General features: G+C 42.1%; 1 protein-coding gene across 1 annotated transcript in view; it reads right to left on the reverse strand.

The window, feature by feature from the left end:
- Positions 1 to 19,614, reverse strand: part of LOC124802556 — a 62,736-nt gene extending 43,122 nt beyond the window's left edge. The window contains exon 1 of the mRNA XM_047263422.1: positions 19,469 to 19,614. The gene's annotated coding sequence lies outside the window, so the exon portion shown is untranslated. The remainder of the gene's footprint in view (positions 1 to 19,468) is intronic.
- Between the last annotated feature and the right edge of the window lie 1,000 nt (positions 19,615 to 20,614).

The following is a 20,614-nucleotide window of genomic DNA, read 5'->3' on the forward strand; positions in this document are numbered from 1 at the left end:
GATAAGTCGTAGGGCCAGTACTGCTTCGTGTGTTCTTAAATTTCTCCGGAACCCTAACAGATCTTCCACATGTCGTCTTTAACCAGGTGTAAGTAGGCTGTTTAGGTTTTTATGTTGGTAACGCCACGTAGCGCTCTGTATGAAAATCACTGACTGTGCTGTGTGCAGTCTGTGGCTGGTATGCATTGTTGGAATTTTTGCCATTGTAGTGTTGGGCAGTTGGACGTGAACAGCGAGTAGCGTTGCGCAGTCGGAGGTGAGCCGCCACCAGTGGTGGATGTGGGAAGAGAGATGGCAGAATTTTGAGAGCGGACGATCTGCACGTGTTTCCATCAGATAAATTTGTAATACTGGATATCATGAACTGATATATATATATGATTACTTTTGAATATTATTAAGGTAAATACATTGTTTGTTCTCTATCAAAATCTCTCATTTGCTAACTATGCCTATCAGTAGTTAGTGCGTTCAGTAGTTAGAATCTTTTATTTAGCTGGCAGTATTGGCGCTCGCTGTATTGCAGTAGTTTGAGTAACGAAGATTTTTGTGAGGTAAGTGATTCATGAAAGGTATAGCTTATTGTTAGTCAGGGCCATTCTTTTGTAGGGATTATTGAAAGTCAGATTGCATTGCGATAAAAATATTGTGTGTCAGTTTAGTGTTGATCAGAATAAGTAAAGAGAGAAATGTCTGAGTACGTTCAGTTCTGCTCAGCTGTTTGAAAATCAAATAACCTAAGAGGTTTATCAGCACAGTAATTCATAAATTTTTCTAAGGGGATGTTTCACAGGTTTTCCAACACTTCTGTAAATTATTCGTGTCTGTCAAAACAATAACAACAACGGATGTTGAACGCGAGAAACAGCTGGAGTATCGCGTCTGAGGACGACTCCGACCGGAACAGGCGCACGCAGTGTTTTTTCCGGTAGACATCGCACTGGCGGAAACCGCACCGCTTCCGCTGGTCAGCTCCGGCCTGCATTCGGAGCGGAGCAGACGGCGCGGCCCCTCCGGTCTTGCTGTCACCGAAGCCGGCAGCCCGTTCCTCCCGTACGCAGCGCTGCGCTATGCGTGAGTCACGCACCGCAGGCGTCATGCAGTAGCCAGGAGCTCGCTGCGTACCACCTTCCTGTCCACCGTCCGGGAGGTCATCGGGAGCGGGTGACGCACGCTGCATGCTACGTGTCTCCCCACTGCACCTCGCGCAGAGCCGGTCATCACAGCTTTCACATTCGCTCTCGCTCTCCCGTCGCTGCCTTCTCGCACACTTGCCGCCACGAGATGTAATGGGCAAGGAGCCAACGATAGACATCTGGAGCAGCGAGCCCGTGGAGTTCCCAGTGTGCTCGTAAAGCTGCGGTCACAGGGCTGCCGACATCGGGACGTTTCGCCGACTACCGACATTGGCCGAAGACGACCGATCTTTTCACACCAGCAGCCAGTACGTGCGCAGCCTCGGTCCAACTCATCTCAGCGCCCGAACAAAAATGGCTCTGAGCACTACGGGACTTAATTTCCAAGGTCATCAGTCCCCTAGAACTTAGAACGACTTAAACCTAACTAACCTAAGGACATCACACACATCCATGCCCGGGGCAGGATTCGAACCTGCGACCGTAGCGGTCACGCGGTTCCAGACTGTAGCGCCTAGAACCGCTCGGCCACTTAGGCCGGCAGCGCCCGAACATACAGACTTCGGACGACGGTCGGCGGAATTCAAATCAGTTTGTTTTTTCTCTCGAATCGGGCGACATACTCACATGCAAAACAGGAATGCATACACTTTTAAGTTTAGTATAATAATGGTGTTTGTGGCGTCCTAATAATGAAAAAGATAAAAGCACGAATATATCTCGGAATCTGTGAACTGGAATCGCTACTTTACTGAAAACCAGAAGTTTCGACCAAATTAAAAATTTAATAATACACTACTGGCCTACACCACCAAGATGACGTGCTACAGACGCGAAATTTAACCGACAGGAAGAAGATGCTGTGATATGCAAATGATTAGCTTTTCAGAGCATTCACACAAGGGTGGCGCCGGTGGCGACACCTACAACGCGCTGACATGAGGAAAGTTCCCAACGGATTTCTCATACAAATACAGCAGTTGACCGGCGTTGCCTGGTGAAACGTTGTTGTGATGCCTCGTGTAAGGGGGAGAAATGAGTACCATCACGTTTCCGTCTTTGATAAAGGTCATGCTGTAGCCGATCGCGATTGCGGTTTATCGTATCGCGACATTGCTGCTCGTTTTGGTCGAGATCCAATGACTGTTAGCAGAATATGGAATCGGTGGGTTCAGGACGGTAATACGGAACGCCGTGCTGGATCCCAAAGGCCTCGTATCACTAGCAGTCGAGATGAAAGGCATCTTATCCGCATGGCTGTAACGATTGCGCAGCCACGTCTCGATCCCTGGGTCAACAGATGGGGACGTTTGCAAGAAAACAACCATCTGCACGAACAGTTCGACGACGTTTGCAGCGGCATGGACTATCAGCTCGGAGACCATGGCTGCGGTTACCCCTGACGCTGCATCACAGACAGGAGCGCCTGCGATGGTGTACTCGACGACGAACCTGGGTACACGAATGGCAAAACGTCATTTTTTCGGATGAATCCAGGTTCTGTTTACAGCATCATGATGGTCGCATCCGTGTTTGGCGACATCGCGGTGAACGCACATTGGAAGCGTGTATTCGTCATCGCCATACTGGCGTATCACCCGGCGTGATGGTATGGGGTACCATTGGTTACACTTCTCGGTCACCTCTTGTTCGCATTGACGGCACTTTGAACAGTGGACGTTACATTTCAGATGTGTTACGACCCATGGCTCTACCCTTCATTCGATCCGTGCGAATCCCTACATTTCGGCAGGATAATGCACGCCGCATGCTGCAGGTCCTATACGGGCCTTTCTGGAAACAGAAAATGTTCGACTGCTGCCCTGACCAGCACATTCTCCAGATCTCTGACCAATTGAAAACGTCTGGTCAATGGTGGCCGAGCAACTGGCTCGTCGCAATACGCCAGTCACTTCTCTTGGTGAACTGTGGTATCGTGTTGAGGCTGCATGGGAGCTGTACCTGTACACGCCATCCAAGCTCTGTTTGACTCAATGCCCAGGCGTATCAAGCCCGTTATTACGGCCAGAGGTGATTGTTCTGGGTATTGATTTCTCAGGATCTATGCACCCAAATTGCGTGAAAATGTAATCACATGTAAGTTCTAGTATAATATATTCGTCCAATGAATACCCGTTTATCATCTGCATTTCTTCTTGGTGTAGCAATTTTAATGGCCAGTAGTGTAACTAGCTAACAAACTCGGCATTGTCTGGGTCTCCATTTTGCCACTTTTCTATTGGAAACGAAAACAAAACAAAAAACTGTATTTGTAAAGTTATACTGAAAACCTTTCATTTCGATGCATTCGTTAAAACACCCTTGAAATTACGAAACAGTCGTACAACGAATGTATAAGTGCACTATCTCGAACAGTTTTTGTATACTGCACGCAGCTACCTCGGGTGTCAACAACGCGATTTTGTAAACGTGTCTATGGCAACGACTCTTCACAGCTGTAAAGACGGCAATTGTTTTCGCCTACAGCCATTAGTGCTACCAGGTGTCAGAGATTTCCTTATGTGTACTCGACAGTAGGAGTGTTTAGCAGTAAAGAAAAAATGTATTAAAAGTGCATACATGATGCGGCATTTTTCACTCGTCTCGGTGTTTATGACGTCATATCGGATGACTATGTGTCGTGCAATGATATATTTGTGCAGGTACAGTCTGCGGTATACATGGTACTGTCTACAAACTGTGTTGCGAATGGTGCTGTACAAAAGAATCAAGAATTTGAACGTTGTGCACAAGTTGGCGGTTTTCACGCATCTCAGAGTTTATGACGTCATATTTCTTTAACTATGTGTGGTACCATGATATACTTTTGCAGGTGCATTTAACAGCATATATGGATATCGCGTGCGAAATTTATTGCGAATACTGTTAATAGCACAGAAGTAATAAATTTAAATGTCATGCATGATACTGCATTTTTCACGCATCTCATTATTTATGACTTTAGATCTCCTGAACTGTGATAGACAGGTGGTTGTTACCCCGGCGGCTATTGTTGCCTGACAGTAAGCGATATGCTTCCTAAGTTTGGCTGAAATCGGTCTAGTGATGTGGAACACACGCACGTACGTACATACATTTTTATGGCATGTCTGGATTTCAATCACTTCGATGCGGCATGCGTCATAATTTTTGTCAGATGCTAGTTTCGTGGTGGTTCCCCAGACAAACGCTGATTTCACCGTAGGAGCTAAAGATTGAATTAATATCATACAATGAAAATCTCTCTCTCACGCACACATACACACACATTTTTGGATTAATTGAACGTTACCTTATATTACATCAGACATGTTATGTCTAAAATTTCATCCTCGTGTCTATAGTTACGCAGCATGTCCTCTGCAACACAAGCTAAATCTGTTTCGGAAATTTTGGGCTTACATTGTAGGCTCAAAAAAGTATGTGTTCATGTGAGAAATGTCGTATGTCAGTTTTGATGCTTAAAGTTATTGTAGATCTTTCTTGTGCTGTGCTAGGTGGGCATTTGCTGCGACGAATTATTATTACTACTTAATGCTGTGACGGTGATTCTGTTACAAGAGGTGGTTTACAAATATGGCGTATGTGTTCGACTTTTCAGTGCTTTAGGTGATCACACTATCTTATTCTAAATTTTATGTTCGTTTCTCAAACATATGCTGAATGATAGGCATAGAAAGTTAATTGCTTTGCTGAGTTTATTGCAGTAATGCAGGCTGTTTGTATTCGTATTTTCCAGTGTCACCAAGAATCACCTCGAGTATGTAATACAAAGTTTCTCTCTTCATCTCATATTCCCGTAAAACGTGTCTGATTAGCCAGTGACTGATAAAAAATGTCCAGTGCTCGCCATGTTCTTTTCTACGCAGATAAATCTCTTTCACTTGCATTAGAATAGATTCTAATCATCTTGATCCCGCCAAATGCTGACGAAGGAGATCGGATGCACCGTGACTAAACTGCTGTCGCCCGATGTTACTGAGCAACCGCGACGGTCGCAGGTTCGAATCCTACCTCGGGCATGGATGTGTGTGATGTCCTTAGGTTAGTTAGGTTTAAGTAGTTCTAAGTTCTAGGGGACTGATGACGTCAGAAGTTAAGTCCCATAGTGCTCAGAGCCATTTGAACCATTTTTTTTCGGTGCCACTGTGATCGCAGCCCATAACCCGTTGAAATTTGAGTGCTGTTTGTCACAACGCCATGACGGCGAAGGAGGAAGCCCTGGGAAACTTAGCAGACCTGGAATTAGCCGTGGTAGTTGAGCTGTTGTCATTTCAAGCTACTAGTTGTTTAATTTTATTAGGAATTTGCATCAATTAATGTCAGATGGATGGGGTGTCGAAGCTAATGTTATAGGATTTTCCTGACGTTTTCCACGTCCACTCTTGCAACTTTTTGACTTGCAAGTTTATTTTTACACCTCTTATAGTTTCTGAACAGCGGTGTGCTAAAATTATGAAAAGCTGATGCATTTCTTTCTCTCATTGTCTCATTTAAGCTATATCGGTTCCATATAAATATGTAAACAGCTCATTTACGGGTGAAGGTCCGGACATATCGTCAGATGTCGCGAAAGAAAAAGTTTAAATTGCAAGATGGAACATCAAATAAATTTTGATAACAGATTTAGAAAAATATATTCTTTTGTTTAATCGATAAATCTGAATAATATTTCAAGCAATCTTCCACCAAGTTTTAGCATGCGACCGTTATGAGAATAATCCTCATAATCTTTTAGTGTTTGATCGTTTCCTCCTATTTAATCCAGGAAAAGTTGCTTCATTATTTCGAAGTGGTAGGAGGATGAGATAGCAGGCTGTATTCGACGGAAAACATGTTTGTTGATACTATTTTTAATTTCAGATAGTGGCTGAAAACAATATTTGTAATCCTGTGTGGATATCCTCCTTGCCCCTGCCGTGTGCGGCCGAGAATTGCAATGGTGAAGGAAATGCATGAAAAGTACGTTATGTGGGGTTGCATGAAATTAGGCGAAACCTCGCAGCGTTCACCCATACTTGGCGGGAGACATTACTGTTCTAAGCATCTTTACGTTCTCACTGTGGGTTCAGAACTGAAAATAGCGACGTGAATCGATCGACAGTCATACCAGAGACACTGTCCAACACATCTGTGAAATTTTCTATGCCATTTCCATTTCGCGATCTATTGGACCTTAATTTCCGAATAGCCCTCGTATGATTTCCTGTACTAAGCAGTCACGAACTAACTTCATTGTTTGAGTGTACCAGGCAAAGATTTTACTCAGGGACAGATGCATAAGTAATGAAAGTTGCCGCTATTTTTGATTCTACGATGTCCGTAAGCAAGAGTGAAAGAAAACGCAAAGATCAAAGTGTGTTGTGCAGTTTTCATTGCAGGTCACTCATAGTGACATTTAGCCGGTTTTCCTTCCGCTACGAATGTGCGCGAGTCGCCACGCTCATGATCTCCGGTTCTGGAGCCCCAAGTTGCTCTCTGCCCCATTTGGAACAGCTGCCAAGGTCGCGAGTAACGAGCGAACTTGATGCGCTTGCTGGTGTCTTATCGCAGGTTGCTGCTCCATCGCTCTTCGTGGCTACGAGATGCGACATTTCAGCTACGAACTTACGGGCTCGACTGAAGACTGAGATCACTGCCTCCTGTCGATTCACGCCGGCAGTCAAGGAACGCAAAGGGATGGAACATCTAAACATTTCGCAATGCATTTCAAATGGCGATATTCACACAAACTTAAGGGGGTCATTATTTAATAGCCGCATCAGATTTACAATTTTGAAGATGCGACAACGAAATTTTGTGCCATACTTGGCATGAAATTAAAACATTTACTGTTAAGTTGCTTTAAACTTTTTTTATGGAATTTGTTTCAGAAACTATTCGTGAGAGTTCTACAAAATTATCTCTATTTAATTTCTTTGCATGTAGTGAGCTTCTTTTATCAACTTTTTTAAAAATATGTAGAATACATCTACGTGATTACTCTGCTATTCACCAAAAGTGGCAAACAACGTTCGCCTTCTTATCAAATTTTCCGGCAACAAAATTTCTGGCGGACACGTGCAAGACGCTATATGTTTGATAAAGTCGTCAAACAGCAATCAAAAATATTTGGCAAACATAGTAAAATTTCATGAATTGTTTGCTCGTTTACGGGTGCCTAACACCGCTTAAAATGTTAGCCTGATGGGTAGGCTTGCCCGTCGCATTTTAAGCCAGCTGACCGTTCAAGGACTAGCGTTCCGAAGTTTTCTGCAAATGCAACAACAGTTGATGTAGAATTTCAAACTAAATCTTATTGTTTACTTAAGAGGGAATGGAAACAGCATTCAAGAAATTAAACAGGATTTAGTCGAATGTAGCGCTCTGATGCAGAAAGTAACGGCACCTACATCAGCAAACACCTGAAACAGTCCTCTAGCCGAGTTAAGGTTGCCTGTCTAAAGGATTCCAGGGCCACAGAAATTTGATTTTCTGTATTTCGTTTGACTATTGGGCGAATTTATAAATTTAAATTGCTGTCATAATCAATTCATTAAGAGAAAATCCTAAGGTAAAGATTTTACACAACAAGTCAAGTAGTGTTTGAGAATGACTACACTTCGTGACTTCAAACAAACTTTACAAGTAATTTCAACCCTTTCGAAACCTTTTTTCACTGAAAGCCCCCAAGAAATAATTAAAAGAAAGAAGTTTATCGTTTTCTACGTTTTCGCTGTTTATGCAATAAAACTTCAGCATCAGACATTACTTCTCAATTTTTAATTTGACAAGTCCCGACATCGAATTATTCTTAACACAATTCAATTTCTCGTTAAGGTTGCTTTTTCCATGAGCATCAACAAGTTCCAAGGTCAAGCAAAGGACAGAACGGGAATATTACTGCCAGAATTAGTTTTCGAGAATGGTCAACTTTGTGTTACATTCTCAAAGAATTCGACGTTCACGTGATATGAAAATTAAGGTTTTACCTACATCTCACCAAAACTGAAACCAATGAAACCTACATAATTAGGGTTTTGCGTCTTCAACCACAAAGGTTTTGCATGCCTAACGTCAAATATTTAACACATGAACTCATTTCTATAGTAATCAGACATTTGAAGTTATTCGATTGAAAGTTCGATTCTCTGAAGAGTCGCGGCGAGGGGGAGGGGGGAAGGGGGGGGCCTTGCAGGTAACTTCTGGTTTGGCAGGATGGACCGCGGTTCTAGTCTCAGAACGATTTCAGTCTCTCTATCGTTTCATGTGAAAACTGAGACATCTCGCAAACGATGATCGCCCGACTGACGGAGATTCTGAGTAGCCAAATCCACGTGTAGCTGTATTATCGATGTGCAGTTGAACTCAAGGAAAAGAGAAAAAATAATTGTTGCTGAGTTTGCCTTTATGTAGCCTTAAAATCGTCTTCTTCTAGAATGATATGTGATGTAACAGACCCGTACGCAGTGCCCAGAGGCTATTAACCTGCTTGTAATACTCTCTTTTATGGCCTGCTTAACAGGTGCCATTAGTACATCTCTAGCTGCAGTCCTGTAACGGGCAACGCTTATTATGACATAAAGAGGCGGTTACAGGATCCTACCTTCTCCTCCACATTCCTGCTGGCATGGCAGCCATAAGCGTAAAACATCGGTTCTGACATAAAGCCTCTGGCTGTATAACATACATTCAGCCAAACCGTCAATTTTTATTACAGTCCTGCACTTCACGAAATTAAAATCATAACAACTGGTTAATGGGTTCTACGTGCATTCTTCTGGAAATCACCTTCTTCTTTGAATTTTAAAATACATAACTGTCCGCGAACTCTTATATTTATAAACGCCCCGCATTGGTTTTAAGAATACGAATAGCAACCATCCCAAATATAACGAACTAGTTTTCAGGGGCGGCAGGGGCTTATATTTAACAGAACTATTGGCAACACAAAATACTGATTTATGGTCATAAAAATTAAAGAAAACTAGAACTTACCCTCCCATATAAATAACCGAAAGTTGGCACAGTTGTTAGCAAAATGGACTCATATTCGAGAAGGACGACGGTTCAAATCCGCGTCGGGCCATTCAGATTTAGGTTTTCTGTGATTTTCCTACACCACTCCTGGTTGGTTACTTTGAATGGGCTCAGCCGAATTGACACTCCATCCTTGAAACGTTTCGAGCTTGTACTTCGTCTCTAATGAACTCGATGTCGACGGGAAGTTAAACCCTAATCTTCCTTCCCTCACATCATTTAACAAATATTTGTTTAGCTAAATTTGGAATTTCAACCTGCAAAAATCTGGAAATCGCAGAGAAATCTTTCCAAGAGACGAAGTCGCCACCCTGATAAAGTGATCTAGGCGGCATTGTAGGCAAAACAAAACAAAAAAAGGGTATCATAATATCGCAGACTCATTTAAAGAACTTATTTTTTTTAAAGATGTATATCAACAAAAGTAAAACTAAGCTATATTGCTGATGCAATGACATTAGGTAATGAGACACTTAGTCAATGAATTTTATTGTGTGGGCAGCAAGATAACTGGCGATGGTCTGACTGAAGAGGATATAAAACCCAGAATGGCAATAGGAAAGGAAACGTTTCTGAAAAAAGAGAACTTCTTAAGTATTTTCTGGACTCTTTTGTATGGAGTGTAATCAAATCGGGGGAAAAAGAAATTAGTGGCACAACTTGACTACGGGATCGTTTGATAGGATATCTTCTGAGGCATCAAGGAATCGTCAATTTTGTACTGGAAGGAAGGGTGAAGAGTAAAAATTGGGAAGACCACGTTTCAGTAAGCAGATTCAAACCAATGCAGGTTTTCAGAAGTTATGCAGTGATGAAGAGGCTTGCACAATACCGAGTAGCATGAAGAACTGCATCAAACCAGTCTTCGGACTGACAGACTACAACAACAATAAGAATATTGGTAAAAGTTTCATAGCTAAGTCACCTTACTGTTTTCGTAGTTTACGTGCGATATATGCAAATTATTTGTACCAAACTACTCGTCACAGACTTAACCATACAAAGATTTTATGGGGGAGAGGTACTATTACAGATAATATAGTAGGAAAGTTGTAGCTCTACAAGGTCACTATAGTAAAAAAGGGCGCACAAACAGTCTGCAAATGAGACTACTTAAATTCATACTGACCCACTCCTCGAGCTGTGGTGAGTGGGTTTGTAGTTTATTGCTACTCTTGCGTACTCCAGACGACAACGTTACTTCCTGCATAAACCACAATTAACGGTTCGGCTGGAAACATATCTAGTGCTGTATCTGTAGACCTCGTCATCCTGTCTACACAGCAGCACACCTCTTCCACTGCCTTGCTTGCTTACATACACAGCTCACTATTATCTCGCTCACAACACAGAACGACTAGCACTCTCTCACGTTCTGGAACGTAAAACATGAGTAGCGGTATCAGAACTACACAGTTACAAAGATTCTGGACGTATTCCCTGCGGCCCGGCACTATGCTTTCGCGGTAGGAAGCACTTCCAGTATCTTAATTCAAACTCATGTTTGTACCCCTAGCATATGTCTTTAAATACACTCACGCAACTTCTGGTTCCAGTTCCGCACTGCTGTTTACTGAACAAAAGACGAACTTAGCCGCGTATCGGATCAGATTTGTGAGTGGACACAGGGCCGCCTTGCAGACAGAGTTCAACACGTCCTTCTTAACGGATCAAAATCTAGTACTTGAGCAGCTCAGCAGAAACACTAATTCTCGACAAAGTAAAATCCTCTCTGTACCACTACACAAATCAAATCTGCTATGATCTCTCTATTTTGTGAACGAGCCAACCCCAGATTGTGATTGTGGGACCTGCCAGACAGTAGCTCATATCCTGGTGAAATGCCCATCCTTTTGGCCCTCCTTGCTAAGTATGGACTTCCAGACTCATTTCCTCTAATATTGGCGGACGATTCAAGGAGGTTGATCTCAGTTTATTCATCGAAAGTGGTTTTTGTTCTCATTTAAGAAGATTTTAATCTAGCTCCAAAGCAGTGGCAGAGTGGTCCGGGATGGGGGGGGGGGGGGGGTCTTCCGCTGTATGCTACGTCTAGGTGATCCCCAATCTTACCTCCTTGATCAGGCTACTCTTGTACCCCTCTTTTACAATGTTATAATAGCTTTTAGATTCGATTTGCCTCCTATCTACCGCAACAAGTTTTCCGTGTCGCACTCTGTTGAGTAGTGGACGTTCTTGACTGTAATGGACCAGGCGTGGGATAGCTGTGGGTCGGACGTTTCCTATCGCACGTGTAGCCCCGGGGACGCCCACCTGCTCACTTCAGTATTTCCTTCATCTTGCTCTTATTATTGACGGTACAAAAGATGTCCATAACGTTTTCAGCTCTCTCGCTTCTGCTGTGATGAATCTCGCTGCTAGATCAGAAAAATTCTCGGTGGACGCCTCTACTTATGGATGCACCTGTGTTCTATCGAAGGACTGGTGACTGTTGTTACCCCCTCCCTCTCCCCACCCCTCCCAATCAACCAATGAACCATCTCCTTTCCTAACAGCCGAGTCACTTTCATTTCTATTTTCTCCCCCTTCATTATCCCTTCTATTTCTTACAATACAAGACAAAGCTTCAAATGTGCTAAACTACTCAGCATCATTGTTAATGCCACCACTATTTATTATTATTATTAGTATTACTATTATTACTGTTATAATTATTACCAGTTATTATTTTTCCTAATAATGCAAGTTATTATTATTGAGATCAAGATCATTCACAATGCCTCCGTTAGTTCATCATTACTATTGATGTTACTATTTATTATTATTATTATTAATGAAATATACGAAGACCTGCATAGGAGCGACTATTGGTGCAGGGTCTGAAGTTTCACTGTGAACGTAAATAAATGTAACCTATTGCGTATAAATGGGCGAAGGCATCCACTACTGTTCCATTACACTATTGTAGAAAAGTCCTTAGAAAAACCACCGAAAAATACGTAGAAGTAACTATCCGGAGCAAGCGAAAGTGAAATGACTGCAGAAAACAAACTGTAGAAAAACAGGTGCCAAATTGAGATTCGTTGGGAGAACTGTAAGGAAGAAGAGTCTTACAAAACATTCGTTCTTGAATGCCGTTAATGCCGTCTGGGGCCATTGCCAAGTAGAATTAATAGAAGAGGTGAAGAAGCTCCATCGAAAAGAGGGATCGTTTACTCGATGCGAGAGCCTTACGGAGATCCTCAACAAACTCAAGTGGCAGACACCCCAAGAGAGGCGTTGTGCATCACAGAGGGTTCCTGACGAAATTCCGAGAGCGTACTCCAGAAAAGAGACAGGCAGCATACTACTTTCTCTCACATACGTCTCACGAAACGATCACCAGAAAAACAAGACACATTAGATGTCAAACGGAGCATTACCGACGATCATTTTTGGAGGAGGAGCTTAAGGGCGCTCAACGCCTAGCCTATCAGCTTACAATCGTTCTTCCTACACACCATTCGTGAATGGAACGGAAAAAGGATGGGGGAGGAGGGGAATAACAATGGAAGCAGAATTACCCTCCGCCACACACAGTGAGGTAACCTGCGGAGTATAGATGTGTAAGGGGCAGTTAAATGAAAACGGGGCACATGGAGACTAAGTAAACTGTTCATTATTTCAAAAGTAATCACCGTAACTGATAATACACATATCCCACTGTAAGACAAGACGGTCAATGCCCTCATGCAAAAATGTTTGCCGTTGCCTTCTGGATCAGGATTGTAAAAAGACGTGCACCTCTGCGTTCGAAGCAAACTGACAGCCACGAATATCTTTCTCCAGGACTCCAAAAATATGGAAATCATATGGATAGAGGTCAGGACTCTGCAGGATGCGTAAGGGCTTCCCAGAGAAACTTCTACAGCTTAGTCGAAACGATCTTGGCGACATGTGGGCCCGCCCACATCGTCTGTGCCAGTGGTAGTCAAGCTGGTCCCTACCGCCCACTAGTCTGTGCTCCAGCTTTCCTAGTGAAATGTAGGAGGCAAAAGTTTTAAAAATATTTCATTCGATTTTCATAAAAAATTGACAGAAACTATTTTGTAAGTACTTATATTTATATGCTTTAACTTTCTGTAACTCTGATTTACGAACATTATAAAGTAAAATTGCTTACGTACTTTAAAAATCTGTACTACTGCGGAGCCGGTGAGCGGTTCGAAAATTTTAGTACAAGTAAAATTGCTTACGTACTTTAAAAATCTGTACTACTGCGGAGCCGGTGGGCGGTTCGAAAATTTTAGTACTAACAGAGACACAAAAGTAGATGGTTGGTAAAAAAGGCTGGTTAACCATGCTCTATGTAGTCCCAATCTATCGCCACGCCATTTCCATATTTATTCGTGGCTATTGATTTTTCTTCGGACTAAGAGATGCACGCCTGTGTTCAATCATATTTCCGTAGACAATCGCGACCATTTTTCCAAGACGGAACTGGTTGTCTTGTCTCACAGTGTTATAAATAAGATAACAGTTATGACGACTACTTTTGAAATAATGAACAGTTTAATTACTTTTTTCCATCCACCTCGTCTGCATTTGACTGCACGTTACTGAATTACGGTGACTGTCACAGCAACTGGTTATCACAAAAAAAAGACAGATTGTGTATAACGTGATAACCAGGAGCTTCGTTGCCACGTCTTTACACGGCAAATATTTGCAAGCTTATCTTAGATAAACAAGTTCGTCGAGACGAAGATAAAGCGCGGGGAATATTTTGAGTTCACACGCTACACGCTGAAATGCATTTTCTGCAGTGTTATCTTGCGTTAAGTCTATATTTTGTAAACTGCGAATGTGGGAAAGCCCCAACGAATCAGAAAGTGCGTAGTTCTACATATAATGCATAACGGGGCAGGGCTGACGATATCGACCGATTATTGCCGATAGCATTCCGACAAAATACAGGAAAAACGCAAAGCCAGTGTAACCGGAAATGAAACATTATATTCACACGGCGCTTTTTGATGTTACATGCAGCAAGTGACAATGTTATCCAACGATATGTATTATTAATTGGAAGTAGAATATCAACTGATCAGCCATTTTTTTCATTGCTGAGCAATGTGGAAATAGCAGAGATGCTGTGGGCTTAAAATTTCTACTGTTTAATATTATACCAGTAAGGCAATGAGCAATATATTTTAGCTACATTATGGCATAAAGTTCTAAAGGAATACGATAGTACGTAATAAAGATACTGAGTAACTTTCCGATTGAAATCAAGTTATTTATGTCTATATTCGAACTGATTAACCGCCATGTATATCATCAATTTGGAACAGCTTTATGTTGCTTAATATCGCTAGAGCAGAAATAACGAGTCCCTTAATCTACGTAAGTACGACTGTCATAAAATGATCCACCGATATCGAGGTGATTGTAGAGGCAGAACGAGCACAGATGTTGGAAATGGGCTGTATCCTTGTCGAGGGAAATATCTTGCCTTTTCCTGGCGTACGTCAGACTTGCCGTGATGTGAACTCCATTACTCCCTAATACGAGTCCCGTACCTCATGCTTTTGATCAGACGACCTTGAAAACATCTAGCTAAGGCACATTGGTTAATCCGATTTTTTACGCTCTTACGAAGATTAATTATGGTTCTAAGTTTCTCCTTAGCTCCTCAGAATGACATTGTTTTGATTTGCGCTCTACATTCTCTAAAACAAGAGAACAGTACCCAAATAAACTTGGACCTCACTCAGAAACTCTAAACTCGTCTAACTACAGACAACCCGACACTGTGCGAGGTTTGGGCAACGCAGCGACGTGCACCAGTTTCAGTTAACGCAATGGATTTAATTTGCTTGGATGTAGATTATCGTCATTTTCTGAAGAGTGCAGCAAAGAAATTGTGAGGCTGTAATAGGCACAGAGTATGACAATCGTTATCCGTACCAACAGCTTCTCTTTTTACAACGACTGCTCGTAGAAAAAAATAAACAGTACAACATGTGAGTCGTTATAGCAACAGCCGTGTTCAGGTTCTTATGTGGCTCCTTGATTTACAATTTCTGTACGTTAAATTTTACTGTCTTGTCATATTTACTACGCCGAATCATGTTGCAGAATAAAATAATTTAAGGAGGACAACAAAGAATTGTAGCTGGTAGTGATCTGTATAAAACCAGTCAACAGATATTAATAAACACTGATAGCAGAGTGTCGGTCAATATTCGTACGAGGATCAGCTTTTAAGTTGTTTTAAAATTTGTCCATTTGTTGTTGTTAAAGCAACGGCAGCTCGAAAACCGGCTGAACAGTTCATTTACAATGAGCCTTTAATAAACCAAGCATTTGTGAGAAAATGCAAACATCGTACGAAAGTTTCTGTTGGATGTCTTTTTTCAGTGCCTGAAACCACCCCGTTCAACACGTGATAATCAATCTGCTTCAGAACAGACCGTAGTACGTCCAATTTTGCATCAGGATTTAACTGTGACAAGGGTCTGTTCACGAAGGGTATCGTACAGTTTAATGGAAGATCAAAAACACGCTCGTGTCGACAACGACTGAGAAAATACAACATCCGTATACAATACCGTAATGGGAGACGAATTTTGATTCTTATTCATACGAGCTGGAATTAAGAAGGTACCAAGTGTCTAGGTGCTAATAGAAGAACCGGAGACCAGCAAAAGTGATTCGTTTGCGGAGCACTCACGAAAATGATCGCTTGATTCTTTAATTACACAGGTCTTGTCGCGACCTCTATGATGTATACTAATTAGCTAACCCCGCTCACGGCGCAGTATTGCAATTGCAGGTTGTCTATCCAATGGCTTTCAGGGGCAACAAAAATATGATTTTCAGTATTTCATATAATTATCGACCGAATTTAAGCTGCTGTCATAACCCGCTTATTAAGAGATATAATCTTACGTTAAAGGTTCAACAACGTAAGACAAGTATTACATTACACATCGTTTATGTGTCTTGAGGCAGTCTTAACTCACGGCGCGCAATTACCCGGACTTATTTTGATCCAGTATTTGAAAAGACGAACCCTTAACGATTTACAACAAACTTCACACACAATTCCAAACCTATTTGAATTTTTTTCTGGCTGACATCCCTCACAAGGGGCAATAATGAAAGGAAAAAGTTTACTGCTAACTACATCTTCGTTGTTCATGCAGTAAAACATCAGTTTCAGGCATGATGTTTTAATTTATCACTTCTTAAATTCTTAATCTATTCGCAACACATTTCGCAGATAGTATCCACATATACCATTGCATGTACCTGCAAATTTATAGCGCTGCATTACACTGCAAAATTATAGCATTGCACTACATAGAGTTAAAGAGATTTGGCGTCATAAACATTGAGATGCGTGAAGCAGATGTTTTATACACGGGGGTTCGATTCCTTAAGCAATTGGGGGAGGGTAGATTATTGGTATTTTCAGAATTGGTTCGAACGCGTACAAAAGTACGAAGTTTAAAGACGAATATGTAGAGAAACAATGAAATGATTAGTACCTAAAAATAATTTTTTTTTCCTTTCTAAACCGTGAAGGGCGTCTGCTGTAGACTTCCTACTTCGTTTCAGACGGATAACACCAAAAGCCTTCAACAGTGCCACAGATAAACAGGCCAGATGTTCAGAGGCTGCCCTCCAGATGAGCTAAGTTGTGTCCCAACGAAGACAAGTCGCATCAGTAGCCTCCCTGAAGTATTAGCCAATCTAAAGGAAACGTGCAAAACGAGAAGCATCTTTCATTGGCCTAAGAGCCGCACGAAACCGGACATGACTGGTCATCAACTGGTTTCTTAGTCTCTTCCGAACAGGACGCTGGAACTGACAGTGACTCATAATACAACCTCTCCCACTGGATGATGTCAGTACAAGCACTTCAGCCTGTCAAGGGGAAGTAAATCGTGGATCAAAACTAGTTAGCATTAACGGAACTTTTTCTCTTGCCGTGTTATCGCCTACTTTCAAAAACGAACCAATCGGTGGCTCCATTGCCTGTCTCAGGCTGATAAGTCGATACATCAGTTTAGAAGTACATAGCCACTGTTTTCAGTGTCATTGTCATCAATGTATCAGGTCAGCCGAAGAATACGTGTGTCTTGGTAGTTCCGTGGATGAGACTGAGTCTACAAGTCCTTTGATTTAGGGTTCAAACCCCAGTCACCATTTGTCCACTTCTGGCAAGGATTTCCGTATGCAAAAAATGCCGAGTTGCACTGTCATTCGTGGGTTCTGTTAAACTGTAGGTCCCGACCATAACTGGCTGAGTGAGTCATTTCGAAGACTGGAATAAGATAATAGCAATAGGACCATGCTTCGTAGGGCATTGAGTTGTTCGAAACAATCTTCGAATTGCATTATATAGTAAACAATACACGGTTGCTAATACGGAGCGTCCTAATTCAAGAACATAAGCAGTAAGAACATTTTCAGAAGTTGCGTAAATTACGACGAATCAAAAGAATTTAAAACAATTATGTGATCAATTCACTGTACATAAAGAACAAATAACACTTTTTCACCTGTCTAGTCGCCACCTACATGCAACAGATAATACAATCAATGGATCCCATTTCACTATCTCATGCCGAGAACATAACATGTTAGTTTATTGTATCACTTTTTTACATTAGTGATTGAACGAGGTTTTTAGTGAATTAGCCACAGTATCTGTAAGTAATGCGCGATGTTTTTGAAAACAGTTCGTAAAATTTCACCTTATGGAGCATTAATTATGTCTTCACAATACGCTCACTACTGTTACTTCTAACAATCTTATGTAAAAGTTACCTAGTTGACCACATTTAATTTTTCAGAGATTATTTACGAAATATGTATGTAATATGCATAAGAACACTCGTCCAAACTAGTCTAATTTCTAATAAAGGATTTCTGAATTTGTCTTGTAATTTTGAATTCTTATAACGAAAAGAGCCCATACATATGGGTCGAACATTTGACATCAGGCTCCGCTACTGGTTAATCTGTTTCCACAACCTTTGCTTCGTATTAATTCACATTCGTCGACTTCGACAGCTTAGAATCATATCGCACCTTCCAACCTAACCCAAGACCTCGGGTTATCCTAGAAATAAGTTGGCCGCCAACTTTTCTGCAGAGGCCACTACTATGTTCTAACCAAATCGTGTAAATAATTTGGTTTGCTGCAGCAAAATCGTCGCGTACTGACGCTCTTGGCATTGAGAATTTTATGCAACTCTTCATCAAAGTCCTACCTTACTACATGTGAAGAATAGTAGAAAAGAGAACAATCTGTTATGACGTTCCTTTATAATATGTAGCTGTATGGCTGTGGAGGCTGAACACAGGGCAGATGGACACGAAGCGCTAAGTAGCCATGGAAACGTTGCTATGGAGAAGGCTAACGAAGACGTGCTGGGCGGAACGGAAAGATTTTTTGGGTAGATGAACAGAGGAGCCTCACAGCAACTATCCAAGAAATGACAAGGAAACCTTTTCGACGCTTATTTAAATGAAACTGAGTTTTAACAAATATATTGGTAGTAAAAAATTTGGGAAAGTAAACCAAGCAAGAAAATGGTAGAAACTCTCTTAGAAATGATAAAGTGTCAAAATAATCAATAAATGAAGAGGATTGGTGCAGAACTGACAAGTTATTTCACGATAAGGTACTGTATAGCCTTCAGAAGTATGTGACGGATTGCAAGACGTAAGCTACCCCGAGAAAGCCTACTTACAAAGTTTCGGAAAATCAACCTTGAAAGATGACTTCTGGAATATAGTACAACCCCTACGTATCGCTCCCGTAGAGATCGTCAGGACAAGAATATATTAATTAGAAAGTGCACGGAGACATTTAAAAAATGGTTCTTTCTGCGATCCATGGGTGAATGGCAAGGGGAAAACCCTAATAACGTACCCTTTACTTTGCATATCAGAGTGGTTGGCAAAGTATAGCTGTAGATGAAACTCTCCGTCAGTGTGCTTCGTATATTCCGTCTTCCAGCGTAGCACTAGCGGCATACTTCGTCTCCCTTTTCTTTATTATGTTACGAAAGCACATGCCCTCTAATTCCAAGTAGCAACACTTTCTTGTTCTCGAGGTAAACCACTTATTTGGTTTTTTCTTTTCTTTTTCGTTTCGAATTTTATTGGAGGTTCACACCACACACACATTCGAAGTGTCACTAAAATCTTTGTTTCGGCGACACTGACTTTTTTTAACGATGTTTTGTTTCGTTTCGTTTCATACAATATGCACGCAGCACGACACACACCCAGTCGCTTCCTCGCTGGCACATCCTGACAGCGCCGCAGAACGGGGAAGTCCGTGGCTAACCTACCTTTAACCTTGTCACAAGCTGAGGATGATAGCAGCGCCGAAGTGGCAGTTCCCTGAAGCACAGCGCCGCGCCGAGTGCGTGTCGCGCGGACTGCCTACTACTCTGTGGACAGGGGAGCGCGTCAGCAAATGTACTTCTCCGCACGGCTTCCAGCAGGCAACTGACTGGCCGCAGCGCTGGCGCGCTCCTCGCTCCCCACCTCTGCCCTCCACCGCCGCCACGGCTACGTCATCGTGCGCTCAACTGACTCACCGAGCCCGCGATGGACTCCTCGCGCGGGCACCGCCACAGGTCCTGTGAATTACGTCACGAATGTTTGGGAGTCCCGAGCTGACCCTGAGACAACCATCGAAGACTTTAGGGCCGCTCACACAGCTGCTGTTTATCTCAGAGTTTCTTGCCTCGGTTGACACTTCTTCTTCTTTCTTGGCTCTACAGCTCATGATGAGCCTTGGCCTATTCTACAACTTCCTTCCATTTCCCTCGGTTCTTTGCCAATACTCTCCAGTTTCTATAGCCCATCTTCCTAAGATCTTCGATTACTCCATCTTCCCATCTGGCTCTTGGTCGACCACGTTCTCTCCGCCCTCCTGGCTTTCCGTGTAATATTCTTTTTGGTACTTCTGTATCATTCATGCGAGGCACATGTCCCGCCCACCTCAGTCTGGATGATTTCACAATCCTTCTGATGGGTTGGTCTTTGTATATGATACACAGCTCAAGGTTGTATCTCCTCCTCCATCTTCCTCTTTCACAAATTGGGGCGATAATTCGTCTAAGTAACTTTATTTTAAATGCATCCAGTGTTTCAATATCTTTAGTTGTTAATGCCCAGGCTTCAGAGGCATATGTAAGCACTGGACATATAAGTGATTTATACATAGTTAATTTTTTGGTACGAGTCAGGAGCCTTGAGGATAGAATTCTTGTTAGGGCAAAATAGGCTCTGTTGGCTACTATTAATCTCTGCTTAATTTCATAGGAGGTATCATTTAGATGTGTAACTGTCGAGCCCAGATACTTGAAATGTTCAACTCTCTCAAATGTATAATTGCCCATTGTTATTGCATTTGGCATATTTTCTCTATGTGCTAAAACCTGTCATGTATTTTGTTTTTTGTTCATTAATAATTAACCCCATGTTTC

Source organism: Schistocerca piceifrons, chromosome 6 (genome assembly GCF_021461385.2).
Source record: "Schistocerca piceifrons isolate TAMUIC-IGC-003096 chromosome 6, iqSchPice1.1, whole genome shotgun sequence".
Classification (NCBI taxonomy): Eukaryota; Metazoa; Arthropoda; class Insecta; order Orthoptera; family Acrididae; genus Schistocerca; species Schistocerca piceifrons.